Source organism: Lactuca saligna, chromosome 3 (assembly GCF_052625555.1).
Source record: "Lactuca saligna cultivar CGN05327 chromosome 3, ASM5262555v1, whole genome shotgun sequence".
NCBI lineage: Eukaryota > Viridiplantae > Streptophyta > Magnoliopsida > Asterales > Asteraceae > Lactuca > Lactuca saligna.
In genome coordinates, this window is record NC_136419.1 from 4,718,843 (window position 1) to 4,733,157 (window position 14,315).

General features: G+C 31.4%; 1 long non-coding RNA gene across 48 annotated transcripts; it reads right to left on the reverse strand.

The window, feature by feature from the left end:
- Positions 1-552: 552 nt before the first annotated feature.
- Positions 553-13,907, reverse strand: LOC145034289 (uncharacterized). 48 transcript variants are annotated; one of them, XR_013678004.1, is made up of 21 exons: positions 13,564-13,907; positions 13,252-13,439; positions 12,637-13,183; positions 12,197-12,404; positions 11,567-11,699; positions 10,900-10,951; positions 10,737-10,809; positions 10,573-10,665; positions 9,972-10,051; positions 9,165-9,261; positions 8,488-8,576; positions 7,905-8,016; positions 7,448-7,488; positions 6,421-6,489; positions 5,902-5,988; positions 4,467-4,555; positions 3,916-3,949; positions 3,564-3,654; positions 3,030-3,118; positions 2,154-2,576; positions 553-1,302 (listed from the first exon to the last, which is right to left on the reverse strand). It is a non-coding gene; the product is annotated as an uncharacterized LOC145034289 (long non-coding RNA). The 48 variants fall into 48 exon arrangements; XR_013678006.1 differs by lacking the exon at positions 6,421-6,489 and having other exon boundaries at positions 2,154-2,573; XR_013678007.1 differs by lacking the exon at positions 6,421-6,489 and having other exon boundaries at positions 553-748; positions 2,429-2,576.
- Positions 13,908-14,315: the final 408 nt, after the last annotated feature.

Consider the following 14,315-nt stretch of genomic DNA (forward strand, 5'->3'; position numbering starts at 1 on the left):
CCTTGATTTCAAACTAGTTAATAAACAAGCTGGCTTAGGTCGGAAATTCTCAACCATTTTATTTAAAGAGGTTGTGGATTGGGTTATTGCCACCCCTAATAAAATCAAGAAAGTATGTTGTTAAAACTGTTACTAATTACATCAAAGACAAAAAAAAAAGTATATATATATATATATATATATATATATATATATATATATATATATATATATATATATATGAATTGATACTAGCACAATTATTTTGAGTTGCCCTCAAACCTAGCAATTGAACATGATGATTTTGGAGAGAGAGGTTAATTTATTATTTGAATAATAACTTCAAATAATTGATTTATTAATGTGTTATAAAACTAATATATTAATTAGAAATCATATTACTTAATTAATAATTAATCAGAAACTAATTGAAATTAATTTTGGAATTAACTGGATTAATTAAAAGTATAGAGTTTATTTGGTTATTTATTGATAGTTGAGGGAAGAAGGCTCTAAAATCTCCTTTAGAGAGGTGGACGGAAATTTTTAGGGAAGAGTGAAACATCTCAAAAATACAGTCTAAAACTTTTTTCATTTTAAATCATTAATAAAACCATAATTATCATTCAACATATAAAAATTGTAAATCGTGTATCTAGAGAATATCATAACATCTTTCAAATATATCAAAGTATAAATGGTGTGTGCACTACAATCATCCCGAGCTCTTCCCTTTGCTACCAAAAGTACTTGAAACCAAAACTGAAAACTGAAAGCATGAAGCTTAGTGAGTCTCCCAAAATACCACATACCATACTGAAAACTGAAAGCATAAAGCTTAGTGAGTCTCCCAAAGTACCACATACCATACACATAACATGCAACAAGGAGATACGGGTCCCGCCCACTCTAATGGAGATTCGGGCCCCACCCACACTCTGTTGTCTAGGAGATTCGCTCCCCACCCACACTCCATTACCTAGGAGATTCGGGTCTCGCCCTCACTCGCTGTCTAGGAGATTCGGGCCCCACTTACACTTTACTACTAACATGCATACAAGTATCACACAGACAAAAAGTATATCTATTTCTATCAAGCAATCACATATCCATACTCAAAAAATATTACGAGATTCAGGCACCACCCACACTCGCCTACTATGAGATTCGGGCCCCGCCCGCACTTAGCTACTAAAATATCACGTATACGGGCCGACCTTGGTGCCTTAGACCCATTCCTACTAAAAGAAACTCACCTCACAATCTCACACTGCTGAAGTCCCGCAGACAAAACTCTATGTTGCTCAATGACAGATTCCCGAACTGTCAACATCAAAATAACACCCAATTAATAATTGGGTTTCAATACATAACCATAAGTCCATGCTTAGGGTAAAAGACTACTTTACCCTTATCTTAGCTTGAATCAAGCTGAAGGCCTAATCTAAAGGCCCAAAAGTCAAACTATGAACCAAAGCACAACATATGGCCCAATTTTCCAAATTGGACCCAAATTTCTCCTATGGTCTTACCTTAAGGCCTAACAATTTATTCTGGTCCAAACACTTGCCGACTGATCCAATATCTCATAATCATCAAGGTCTAGTTATGGCCCACCTATGGCCTAATTTTCCCAATTGGGCCCAAGTCTATCTAATGGGCCTTATCCTTAAGCCCAATCCAAATATTCTAGTCCATATATTTGTTATTGGATGGCCCACCAAGAGCCCATTCACTAATACCCAACAGAAAGGCCCAACTTAAAGCCCAACCAAGATGTGGGTTTTTCATATTAATTGACGATTAGGGTTAAGTATTCTTACTTAACCCATTAAGGACTTAATCCATTAAGTTATCACTCCATTAGGCCATTCATACAATGTAGTTGGACATAAATCAAAATTCCAGTCTATGAGCCCAAACACAGGTCCCAGCAAATCCCAAACTAACGTTCCCAAAATTAGGATTTTCTAAACCCTAAATAGGGTTTGCAACCCAATCACAATCCAACTAAGTCCGAATTAAGCTATTGGGCCGATTAGGGTTTCACTATGTCGAGCACCACCCACTGCCACCTTGGGCGGTGGTGGTCGACGGCGGCTCACGGTGGTGGTGGTTATGATGCTTGGCCAAAAATAAGGACAAAGGTATTCCAAATAACAATCCAAACGCACCTAAATGCACACAACCACCGGAGATCGTGGCAGACTGGCGGCAGTACGTGAGGTGGTGGTGGTCAGTTTTCCGGCCAGCAGATGCGCATACAACTCCATAAACATGTTAACAACATATATTACTCGAACACATAAACATCCGGCCACCTCCTATACGGCTAGCCTCGCCGGAATTAAATACCACAGCATCCCAAAAGCCATCGACGGTAGCAATGATGTTCACGACATCAAACAGCGAGAGGGACGACGGAGAGGAGAAGAAAGTGGTGGCTAACCTTACCGACGGCTTCCTAGTCGCTCATGATCCACACATAACGAACGTGGCTTCGAACTCACTTGATGGTTCTCCGTTTACCCACAATGCAACAGATGGAAGGGTGGCGGTCACTAGCGAGGCAGCTGGCGGTATGGTGGTGGCGGCTGCTGTATTAATAAGAAAAAACAATTTAGAGTAAAATGTTGTATTTTCAGAATACAATATATTAAAAGGACAAGAAAAAACAATTGAGAGTAAAATGTTGTATTTGGCGGTATGGTGGTTGGATTTTCATAATACAATATATTAAAAGGACAAGAATTGAAAATACAATGACTAAAGAGGTTAGCTTTTCAAAGGAAAATGTCTTAATAAGAAAAAACAATTGAGAGTAAAATTGTTGTATTTCAAAAGTATAATGTTGAAGATGGTTAGATCATCAAAGTACAATAACTTTCACATGCTCTTTATAAAATGCAACGCTATAACCACAGGTATAATGCTAAAAGTAAAGAAGAATATCTTAATAAGAAGAAACTATTGAAAGTAAAAAATAAAAGTGAAGAAAGCTTAGCCTATCAAGACAGACATTTTGCAAGATTTGTAGTTTGACTTCTTACCTTGGCATCTACATCATATAATGGTGAGTCATTTTTAGCTTTTTTCAAGATTTGCAGGTGCTCTCAGCTGCTCCAGTTAAGTTATTCTTCTATCAAATAAACACAAAAAAGAGGATTTTGTTCCATGATAATAATTGAAATACATAAATGTGGCAGATTATGTGAGCCTAATAACAACAACCCATGATGGCAATGATTTTGTTAGCTAATATTAATTAAAATAAGGTTAAAATGGAGCAAACAAACATAACACATTCAAACCATGACTAGATCCCAGTAAATGCAAAACAATGGAAGAGAAACTAGAAACCATCTAAACACACCAGACATGACAAAGATAGATAAAGCACTACACTCAATATGTCATCATCTTCATACTTATCAAACAAAATTTCGTTGCTCCTACAATTCTCATTTTTGAACTAAATGTTGAAGTAGTTGACATTGTGGCATTTTAGGGTAGCAAAAGAGAATAAATTTAGTTTTTTTTCTTACCTTCAAAAGGGCAATTTGGAAAAACAGAAACATACTTACCACTTGTAGAATGTCATCTTTAGTTTGTGCAAGGTTAAGTGAAGATGTTTATGCCATAATTCAAAACTTGAAGCCATAATTTTCTTTTTACCTGTAGCAGATTAATTGATCATTAGATAATAGTGAAGATTCCAACCATGAATATATCTCAATTCGCAATTAAATTTTCCATTTTAAAATAATATATTTAAGAATCGAGTAGATGTAATAGTAACTTTCTTTAGAGTTTTAGTTGCTTCCTTTGGCCGTTTATTTGTTATCATAAGAAGCATCATTCTTCAATTAATAGGATTTAATGAATAATAAATAAATAAATAAACTGTAATAAAAAGATCACATTTTGCAAACTCACCAATTTTCAAAAGCTTCTGGGAGGACAAGGTGACCTACAGTTAAAACCAAGTAAAAAATACATTGGCACTAATCTTGGATGTAAAGGAAGACAGAAGAAAATATAATGAGTAAATCTTATATGAAGTTTGAATTAAAAGAGAAAATGATAAATTTTGAAAATCATGACTTTTGACAATGTTTTTTTTTTTTAATCATTGTAGAAGTACCCTTCAGTACCATATATATAATTATGGTTATAAAGTCTTACAATGATCAATAAGAGGGACTATTACTTCACAAACCTAGACATGAATAAATATGTATTTTTGTAGTTATAACAGTTGTAATATAAGTTAAAGCAGAAAATTAATTATGTTGAAATCATGAACAGAGCCTGAAGAGCTTGTAGCTACAACAACTTCCAGAAGCCACATAAATGGCCCATATTATCCCTTTGGAAACTATAAGACTGAATATGATCAAAAAAGTTGGAAATTAGTATAAACAATTGGAATGAAATACATTTAAAGAACCAAAGAAGACAAAAATTGTATGTATTTTGCTTTTCACCTTGGTTGCTTCTGAAACAGATCGAACCCTAATTTATGTCTCCTGTTCCGATGTTGTTGCTACTATCATTGCAGCCAATGAGCATCTATCTGCATTATTAATGAACCATAATGAATTCACAGTATTTTGGAAATAAGTGCATTAGTGTAGATATCTGGTGATAAAACGTACTTCAAATCTTGGAAGATAATATTAGTGACTATGGATTTGGAAGATAATAAATTAGTTTTCCCTACTTGAATTTCTAATAGCTGAATAACTTGTTTAATGTTTTAATTTGGCTTGTGATTATTTACTTTTCTCTGCATAATTTCATCATTTTTGCAGTTTTGCCTAGAGTTTAATGCCATACATGGTTAGATTTTGAAAGTATAATGCCACAATTAGTATAAGTTGACATTTTTATACTGCAATTACTAAAAAAAAGCTTGTCTTAAGAAGTTGGACTTTGAATGAATAATATTAAAATAGAAAAAAAAATGTTGCATATGGTTAGATTTGTTTTTAAAGTATAAACTTTTAAATAGAATAGGTACAAAAAGGACAATGTTTTCATAATAACAAAATTAGAAAAGAAAAGTAAAACCAATTTAGATTACAATATCTTAATTAGTAAGATTTTGAAAGTAAAAATATATAATTGAAAATAAATTGTACAATGTATCAATACCTGATACGTGTTCTTATGCAGTTGTATTCATACTTCCAATATAATGTCTTAATAGGTTAGATAATGAGAGTAAAATGCTATAACTAAAAATATGATATAATAACTAAAAACAAACAAAAGAAGTTAATTTTTTCAAAGTTCAATGCATATATAGTTTATATATTAAAAAAAGAATGCTACAAAGTGAAGGTATAATGTTATAATTTGGTAGTATATTTATAGTCTTAATAGAAAAGAAAAAAAAATAATAAATTTAATGTCAAAATAAGAAAAATGTATAATGCGAAAAATAACAACAAAAATCAGAAAGGGTAAAAATTCAATATCTTAACAAAAAAGATTTTGAAAGTATATTGATAATGATATACATGAGACCATCATGCCATAATTGGTTAAAATTTTGAGAATAAGAGTCTTACAACTGAAAAAAAGAAAAAAAATAGAAGTCCAATATCCGATGAAAAATAATTGGATGTATAATGCAATAATTGGTAAAAAAAAATACAATGACTAATGAGATCTGGTTTTCAAAGGAAAGTAAAATATTGGATTTCAAAGTACTTTTATGTGCTCTTTAAAAGAAAAAAAAGGGATAAACAGTAAGTATTCTTAATAGGTTATTTGTTGAAAAAATAATGCTATAACTAAAATCTTAATAGGAAGAAACTGTTGAAAGTATAAAGTGAATAAAGCTTAGCCTATGAGACAGACATTTTGCATGTATATATTATTAAGTAATCAACAAAGTAGGGTTTGGTTTCTTACCTTGCTATCCACATCATATAATGGTCAGTCATTTAGCATTTTTCCAGATTTTTAGGTGCTCTCAGCTGCTCCATTTAAGTTATTCTTCTATCAAAAAGAGGATTTGTTAGATGATAATAATTGAAATACATAAATGTTGCAGATTATTAACAACAACCCATGATGGGAATGATGTTGTTAGCTAATATTAATTAAAATAAGGTTAAAATGGAGAAAACAAACATAACACATTCAAACCATGACTAGATCCCAGTAAATGCAATGGATTGTATACACAAAAATAGATTTCAATGAAACAAAACCATCTAAGCACACCAAACATGACAAAGATAAATAAAGCACTACACTCAATTTGTCATCATCTTCATACTTATCAAACAAAATTTCATTGCTACAATTCTCATTTTTGAACTATATGTTTAAGATGTCGATATTGTGGCATTTTAGGGTAGCAAAAGAGAATAAGTATGGTTTTTCTTTCTTAAAAAGGGCAATTTGGAAAAACTGAAACGTACTTACCACTTTAAAAGGTTAAGTGAAGATGTTTATGCCCTATTTCAAAACTTGAAGCCATAATTTTCATTTTACCTGTAGAAGATTAATTGTTCATTTGATAATAGTGAAGATTCCAAACACCAATACATCTCAATTCTCAATTAAAGTTTCCATTATCAATAAATATTTAAGAATCGAATAAAAGTAATAGTACAACTTCTAAACTCATACACCAAAGTGATTTCCTTCAGAGTTATAGTTATCATAAGAAGCATCATTCTTCAATTAGTAGGATTTAATGAATAATAAATAATAATACATGTTTTTCCAAAAAAGCAAATCATGGATTTACAGTAAGTAACAAAAGCCTTTGATGAATAGCCAATCCAAGAAAGAAAGCATGAAGAGAGCAGCTTGTAGCTACAAGAATTTCAGGAAGCCACATACATTGCCCCTTTGGAAACGATAAGACTGAATATGATCAAAAAATTGGAAATTAGTATGAACAAATGGAATGAAATGCATTTAAAGAACCAAAGAACATAAAAATTGTATGTGTTTTGCTTTTCACCTTGGTTGCTTCTGAAACGGAATGAACCCTAATCTATCTGCATTATTAATGAACCATGAATTCACAATATTTTGGAAATAAGTGCATCAGTGTAGATATCTGGTGATAAAATGCACTTCAAATCTTGGAAGATAATATTAGTGCCTATGGGTTTGAAACATGGGTTTCTCAGAATTATAATATAGAGCACACAAACTTAGAAACAAGAGTAAAATATACTTTTGGTGAATAGAGCAAATTTAGGTCACTATTTTTGGTCACTGTTCCAAAAATAGCCACTTTGGTCACCAAATATAGCAGATTTTTGCAACTTTGGTCCCAAACTTGAAAAAAATCAGCTACACTCGGGGACCAAAAATGTAACATACAGATAGACAAATCATTCATATATTGTTACTTAAATTTTGATATTCGATAATGAAAATTATTTATTAAGTAAAACATTATTATCTATTAGAGAATTTACAAAAAATGCAATACCTGATGACAATTATTTCTTGTACAGCTGGATGAAGAGATTCCTGCAAAAAAAATGAAGTTTTTTAATAAAATAGAATTAAGTATTATCTCTTTCATTCAAGAGAAATAAGTATTATCTCTTTCATTCAAGAGAATTAAGTATTATCTCTTTATAATATAGACCATTTGTTCTTAATATTTCAACCCACTAAAGACCACATCATGTGGCATTTACCGTCCCTAGTGTCCCAATTTGCTAAATAAAAGTACATTTTTAAACAAATAAAAGAATTGACTAAATAACAAAATATCTTTTGTAAGAACTAAATGCAATATTCAGAATCTTTTTTGATTGATTCAACATGAACTATGTTAATCCCATCATTTCCTGAAGACAATAAATGACCAAAAGTTTTAGGAACAGAGGGGTATTTCTGGAAATACACAAACAGGATCATAGACTCATAGTTGTAGCTACCTGTACACCAACATATCATTTCCATCTATGAATTCTGTGATGGTACCATCAAGCCACCACCCAAAACTATGCTGCTGTTTCTGTTGCCAATCCTACCAATAAGGAATGGGTCCTAATAAAAAAATAATAATAAATTTAATGTCCTAATAAGAAAAATGTATAATGCAATAAATAGTAACAAAAATCAGAAAGGGTGAATTTTGACAGTAAGAGTCTTAAAACTAAAAAAACAAAATAGAAGTCTTACTAAGAAAAAACAAATGAAAGTAAAATGTTAGGATTCAAAATTATAATGTTATATTATAAAGTGCAATGTTATACATGGTTAGATCATCAAAGTACAATAACTTTCATATGCACTTTAGAAGGGAATAAAAAGATAAAAAGTAGATATTCTTAATAGGTTCTTTGTCGAAAAAGTAATGCTATAACTAAAGGTATAATGCTTAAAGTCAAGTAGAATATCTTAATAGGAAGAAACTATTGAAAGTATAAAACAAAAGTGAAGAAACCATAGCCTATCAGACAGACATTTTGTATGTATATTATTAAGTAATCAACAAAGTAAGGTTTGGTTTCTTACCTTGGTATCCGCATCATTGAATGGTGAGTGATTTTTAGCTTTATTCCAGATTTGTAGGTGCTCTCAACTGCTCCAGTTAAGTTACTCTTCTATCAAAAAGAGGATTTGTTAGATGATAATAATTGAAATACATAAATGTGGCAGATTATGTGAGCCTAATAACAACCCATGAAATCAATGTTGTTGTTAGCTAATATTAACATAAGATTAAAATGGAGTAAACAAACATAACACATTCAAACCATGACTAGATCCAAGATTTTGACCAGTAAATGCAAAGCAATTGAAGAGAAACTAGAAACACAATAAACATCAGGCCATACTTTATACTTTATAGAAAGCAATGGATCATATACACAAAAATAGATTTCAATGAAACAAAACCATCTTAAACACACCAGACATGACAGATAAATAAAGCACTACACTCAATAAGACTAAAAATTATAACGTTTAACAAAAACCAATCTTTTTAATGCCTGATTACACAAGAAACCCTTAGAAATTTGTCATCATCTTCATACTTATCAAACAAAATTTCGTTGCTACAATTCTCATTTTTGAACTAAATGTTTAAGATGTTGATATTGTGGTGTTTTTGGGTAGCAAAAGAGAATGAATATAGTTTTTTTTTTTAATCATAAAAGGGCAATTTGGAAAAACAGAAACATACTTACCACTCACTTCAAATGTCAACTTTACTTTTTGCAAGGTTAAGTGAAGATGTTTATGCCCTAATTCATTCAAAGCTTGAAGCCATAATTTTCTATTTACCTGCAGAAGATTAACTGTTCATTAGAAAATAGTGAAGATTGCAACCATCAATATATCTTAATTCTCAATTAAAGTTTCCATTACCAAAAAATATTTAAGAATCGAGTAACTGTAAACTCATACACCAAAGTGACTTTCTTAAGAGTTTTAGTTGCTCTCTTTGGCTGTTTATTTGTTATCTTAAGAAGCATCATTCTTCGATTAGTAGGATTGAATGAATAATAATTAAAAATTTGTAATAAAAAAGAACACATTTTGCAGGAAAAAAAAAGGAGAGCACATCATCATGTTTATAGTACAAGACTCCACCAATTCTCAACAGCTTCTGGATGGCCAAGGTGAGCTACAGTTAAAACCAACGAAAAAAATACATTGGCACTACGCTTGGATTTAAAGGAAGACAGAAGAAAACAATTAGTAAATCTTATATGAAATTTGAATTCAAAGAGAAAATGATAAATTTTGAAAATTATGACTTTTGACAATGTTTTCAATTTTTATCATTGCAGAAGTAACCCTTTGAAATTTGTCATCATCTTCATACTTATCAAACAAAATTTCGTTGCTACAATTCTCATTTTTGAACTAAATGTTGAAGTTGTTGATATTGTGGCGTTTTTGGGAAGCAGAAGAGAATAAAGACAGTTTTTTTACCTTAAAAAGGGCAACTTGGAAAAACAGATAAAAATTGTATGTATTTTGCTTTTCACCTTGATTGCTTCTGAAATAGAAATATATGTCCCCTGTTCGGATGTTGTTGCTACTATGTGTGCAGACAAAGAGCATCTATCTGCATTATTTATAAAGCACACAAACTTAGAAACAAGAGTAAAATACACTTTTGATCCCTGAATAAAGCAAATTTACAATATCTGGCTCCTTATCTAAGGTTTTTGTACCATTTTCGGTCCATGTTCCAAGTAAAGTGGCAATTTTTGGTCACCAAATATAGAAGATTTTTGCAACTTTGGTCCCAAATTTTTTGTCATCTTACGTGGAACAAGTAAAAAAAACATTACAAACCTCATACAAGAACCAAATTAGAAAAAATCAGCTACACTCGGGGACCAAAAATGTAATATTACTCTAAACAGATGAACAAATCATTCATATATTGTTACTTAAGTATTGATACTCTATAATGAAAGAATGAGATGAAATTCATACTTTCTTAACATAATTGGTTTGGCTAAAACTTAACAATAAGGTGCTTGTTGAAGCATCACAGCTGGATGAAGAGATAAACTGATGTTTTTTAACAAAATTCTCATATATAATATTTTCATTCACAAAAAAAGAACTGATTATTACCTCTTTCTATTGACCACTTGTTGTTAACATTTCAACCCAACAAAGACCACACCATATGGCATTTCCTTCCCTGATGAGTGATGTCCCAATTAACTAAATAAAAGTACATTTTTAAACAATTAAAGAATGGACTAAATAACAAAATATCTTTTGTAAAGAATTACCAAGCGAACTAAATACAATATTCAGAATCTTTGTTGATTGATTTAACATGAAGTATGTTAATCCCATCATTTCCTGAAGACAATAAATGACCACAAGTTTCAGGAACAGAGGGGCATTTCTGGAAATACAAAAAGAGGGTCATAGACTCATAGCTGTAGCTACCTGTACACCGGCATATCATTTCCATCAAGGCATAATCACCCAACACAACATCCTTTAAACATTGACAGAGTAACTAAATAAGAACATAAAAAGCATGAAGTATTTGACAGTGTTAAGGGTAAAAAATAAAAGTTACATGTTAACACTTTGATTCTTGGGGGGGGGGGGGGGGGGGGGGGGGGGGGGGGGGGGATCTTCTTTTATCTGTTTTCTAAAACCTTTTCTTGTTGCAGAGTAATAAATGGAACTTGTTAAAAGAATTGGAAATGAGAATAGCAATACATCTCAGAGTATAGTAAGGGAACTTGTGGTTCACAATATATTTTTGAAATGAATGGAATTTGTCAAAAGAATTGGAATAAGTTTTGAAAGTACAGTGTTTTAATAATAAAAACTTAGAAGTTGTATATAATGCTATAATTGGTAACTAAAACCAAACATGTTCAGTTTTTCAAAGTACAGTGACCTAATAAAGAAAAATAATAAAATTACAATGTGTTAATAGGTTTGATTATGACAATATAAACTTTTAATGGAAGTATTTATACCTTAGCATCTAAATAGCATTCAAATTTATGAGGCAATATGGAAAGACTTATTCCCTATTAGACATTTTGCATATTAATATAATATTAAGTAATAGGAAAAGTACAATATGGTTTCTTACCATGGCATTATTGTGAATGTTAATTTAGCTTCTTTTTTTCTTTCAGATTTCTGGTTGCTCTTGAGTGATCCAATATTGCTCTAGTTTCTCTCAGACCATCAGTTGAGATGACTTCAGTGCAATAATCACACACCTAATTAAGAATCAATAAGCCTTACTAATTTTACTAAAATACATAAATTTATCATACCCGTAATATACTTTGTTATATAATCAAACAATAGGTCTTAATTCTGCCATGTTGTCCTACATGAATGAAAATACAGTGAAGAAGAGTTTTGTCATGAAGTAATCAAGTACAATAAAGAATGCATTATATGTGATGTTTGCCACTCAGGTTTCCATGGAAAAGCACTTTTGGTGTTTACTTGTATAACATATTATCTAGTTTTGGTGAACATAAAGGGCAATTCATATGGCAAAATCATATGGCAAATAAATTAGTAATCAAAAAGGCAGAAATCATAAAGTATGAACTCAAATCAAAGAAGCTCATGTTATTGGAGATGTTAAAATCAAACACAAACTTGTAAATAAACACAGGGTTTGAAGTTGCACTAAATTGTATTAAAGTTTTGAAAATGATACAACCTTATTAACCCTAGTTGCTGATGGAAAAGATGGTATTACCAGTATAATTAATGGAGGACAAACCGGGGTAAGGGTAACATCATATAAAAGAACATAGATGTATGTATGTATATATAGTCCAATAGAGGATCCCTGTTGCAATGTTATACAATTTCAGTGAAGAAAGTATAATACACACACAAAATTATCTTGTAACTGTGAGGTACCAATGTCAGGAACTAACTTCAATGGAGATGCAGCAGAAGATCTGTCACCAAAAGGGAACATCTGTTACTTAATTAATAGGAAAACATTATAACATGTAATCAATGTTTTGAACCTCTAAATAGAAAAAATTATACAACCTATGCATCTGTATCTCTTAAATGGGCCTCTTATTTGTAACCTTATATTAAAAATACCAATTTCAATTCAAAAGTTAAAACAATAAAGACAGTTTTTTCAATGAACAAAAATAATAAAGAAGACATTGTTTTGACCTAACTCAGAAATAGGATAAGAGGAGATAATATAAACAGGCCCAAAGAAAAAGCACAGTGCCTCTTGGAAGTATCCTCATTTGATTAAAATTCAAGCATTTGACCCCAAAAATCTAATTTCAATTTCTGGAATCCTGCAGTAAGAAAATTACAAACATAAGTCCTAATACATTTCTGTAGCAATGAAAATCAAAAATTGTTTCAATTATGCAAATTACACTTCTATTTCTAACTGAATTGAAAATACAAACAATAAATTATCTTCCCCTAATTGAATTTCTAATAGCTCAATAACTTGTTTAACGTTTTAATTTGGCTTGTGATTATTTAGTATTTACTTCTCTCTACATAACTTCACCCTAAAAACAAAGCAAAACAACTCTTTAACTTAGTTGACATTTCATCAAACACCTAAAGTGCACAGAAGAACAATCGACAACTAAAAAATACTTTTCTGGCTTTCAAAACTATTTAAGTTTTACAGACAGCACATCACGACTTTCTTGACCAATCATCTCCGTCTGATGGAGGAGAAAGACAAAGATACCTAGAGAGGTCGTATGTGTTAGTTAATATTTAAGACAGCAATCAGGTATACTTATATCATTAATTTACCTCTAATATAGTTCAAGAAGATCCATGGGCATAGTGTTTGATCCTTCAAGCGATGATGATGCATGCTTAGAAAAAAACAGTTTCATGACATAAAAAGTTACCATAAACTTAAACACGCTACCTGGAGATCAGATGAGAAAGATATGTACTCTTTTTTGTTGATCGCAACCAGACGTCATAGAAATACACTGCATAATGGCACAACCCAACAGCATGATGAATCCAGTAATGACGAGAGACCCGAAGAATCCTTGCCTAATCGAAAATACCTAATAAAATCAGTAATACACATAAAAGAATCAAGAACGTTACCTAAGAGACGAAGAGGGAAAGGCAGAGGATTCTTGAACGCCCGAGAATGAGAGAAAGAGGAAACACTGGCGTCACTAGAAGAAAGGAGATACGGCGGTGTGAAAGAGTCCCCTGCAAGTAAAACCCTCTAACATGTCTCTGGCGGTGTTTGGAGAGCCGCGGGCTGATTGAAGAACGAATGAAAGGGAGAAGAATGAAAACGTACGGCAATCTTGTTAATTTCTTTTGGATTATAGAGATGATTGCGAGTGTATAGGGGGTGCTTGGGTTTCCCGTCTCCGAGGAGCGGAGTTATAGAGACTAGTCTCTCCGGTGGACGAATGTAGAGTGGAAGAGGAAGAGTGAAAAACGTTGTAATATTAAACGCGTCAATACACCGACCCAACCCTTTTGACTTCCCACAGGTACACCGACCAATCCTTTTGACTTCCCACGGTTATTTTTTAAAAACTCAACGTTTACCCTCATTAATTATTTATTTTTTTGTTTTTTGTTTTTTTGTTTTTTTTCGTCGTTTTTTCTTTATTTTTAATAAATAAATAATATTATTTTTTCACTGTTCTTGTGTTTTATTTATTTATTTTTATTTTTTTGTTTTTATTATTTTTAACTAATACATATTATTATTATTATTATTATTATTATTAACAATATATATATATATATATATATATATATATATATATATATATATATATATATATATAGGATTGAGATCGGTTGAGAACTCAAAGTTTCCCGATAACCCGATA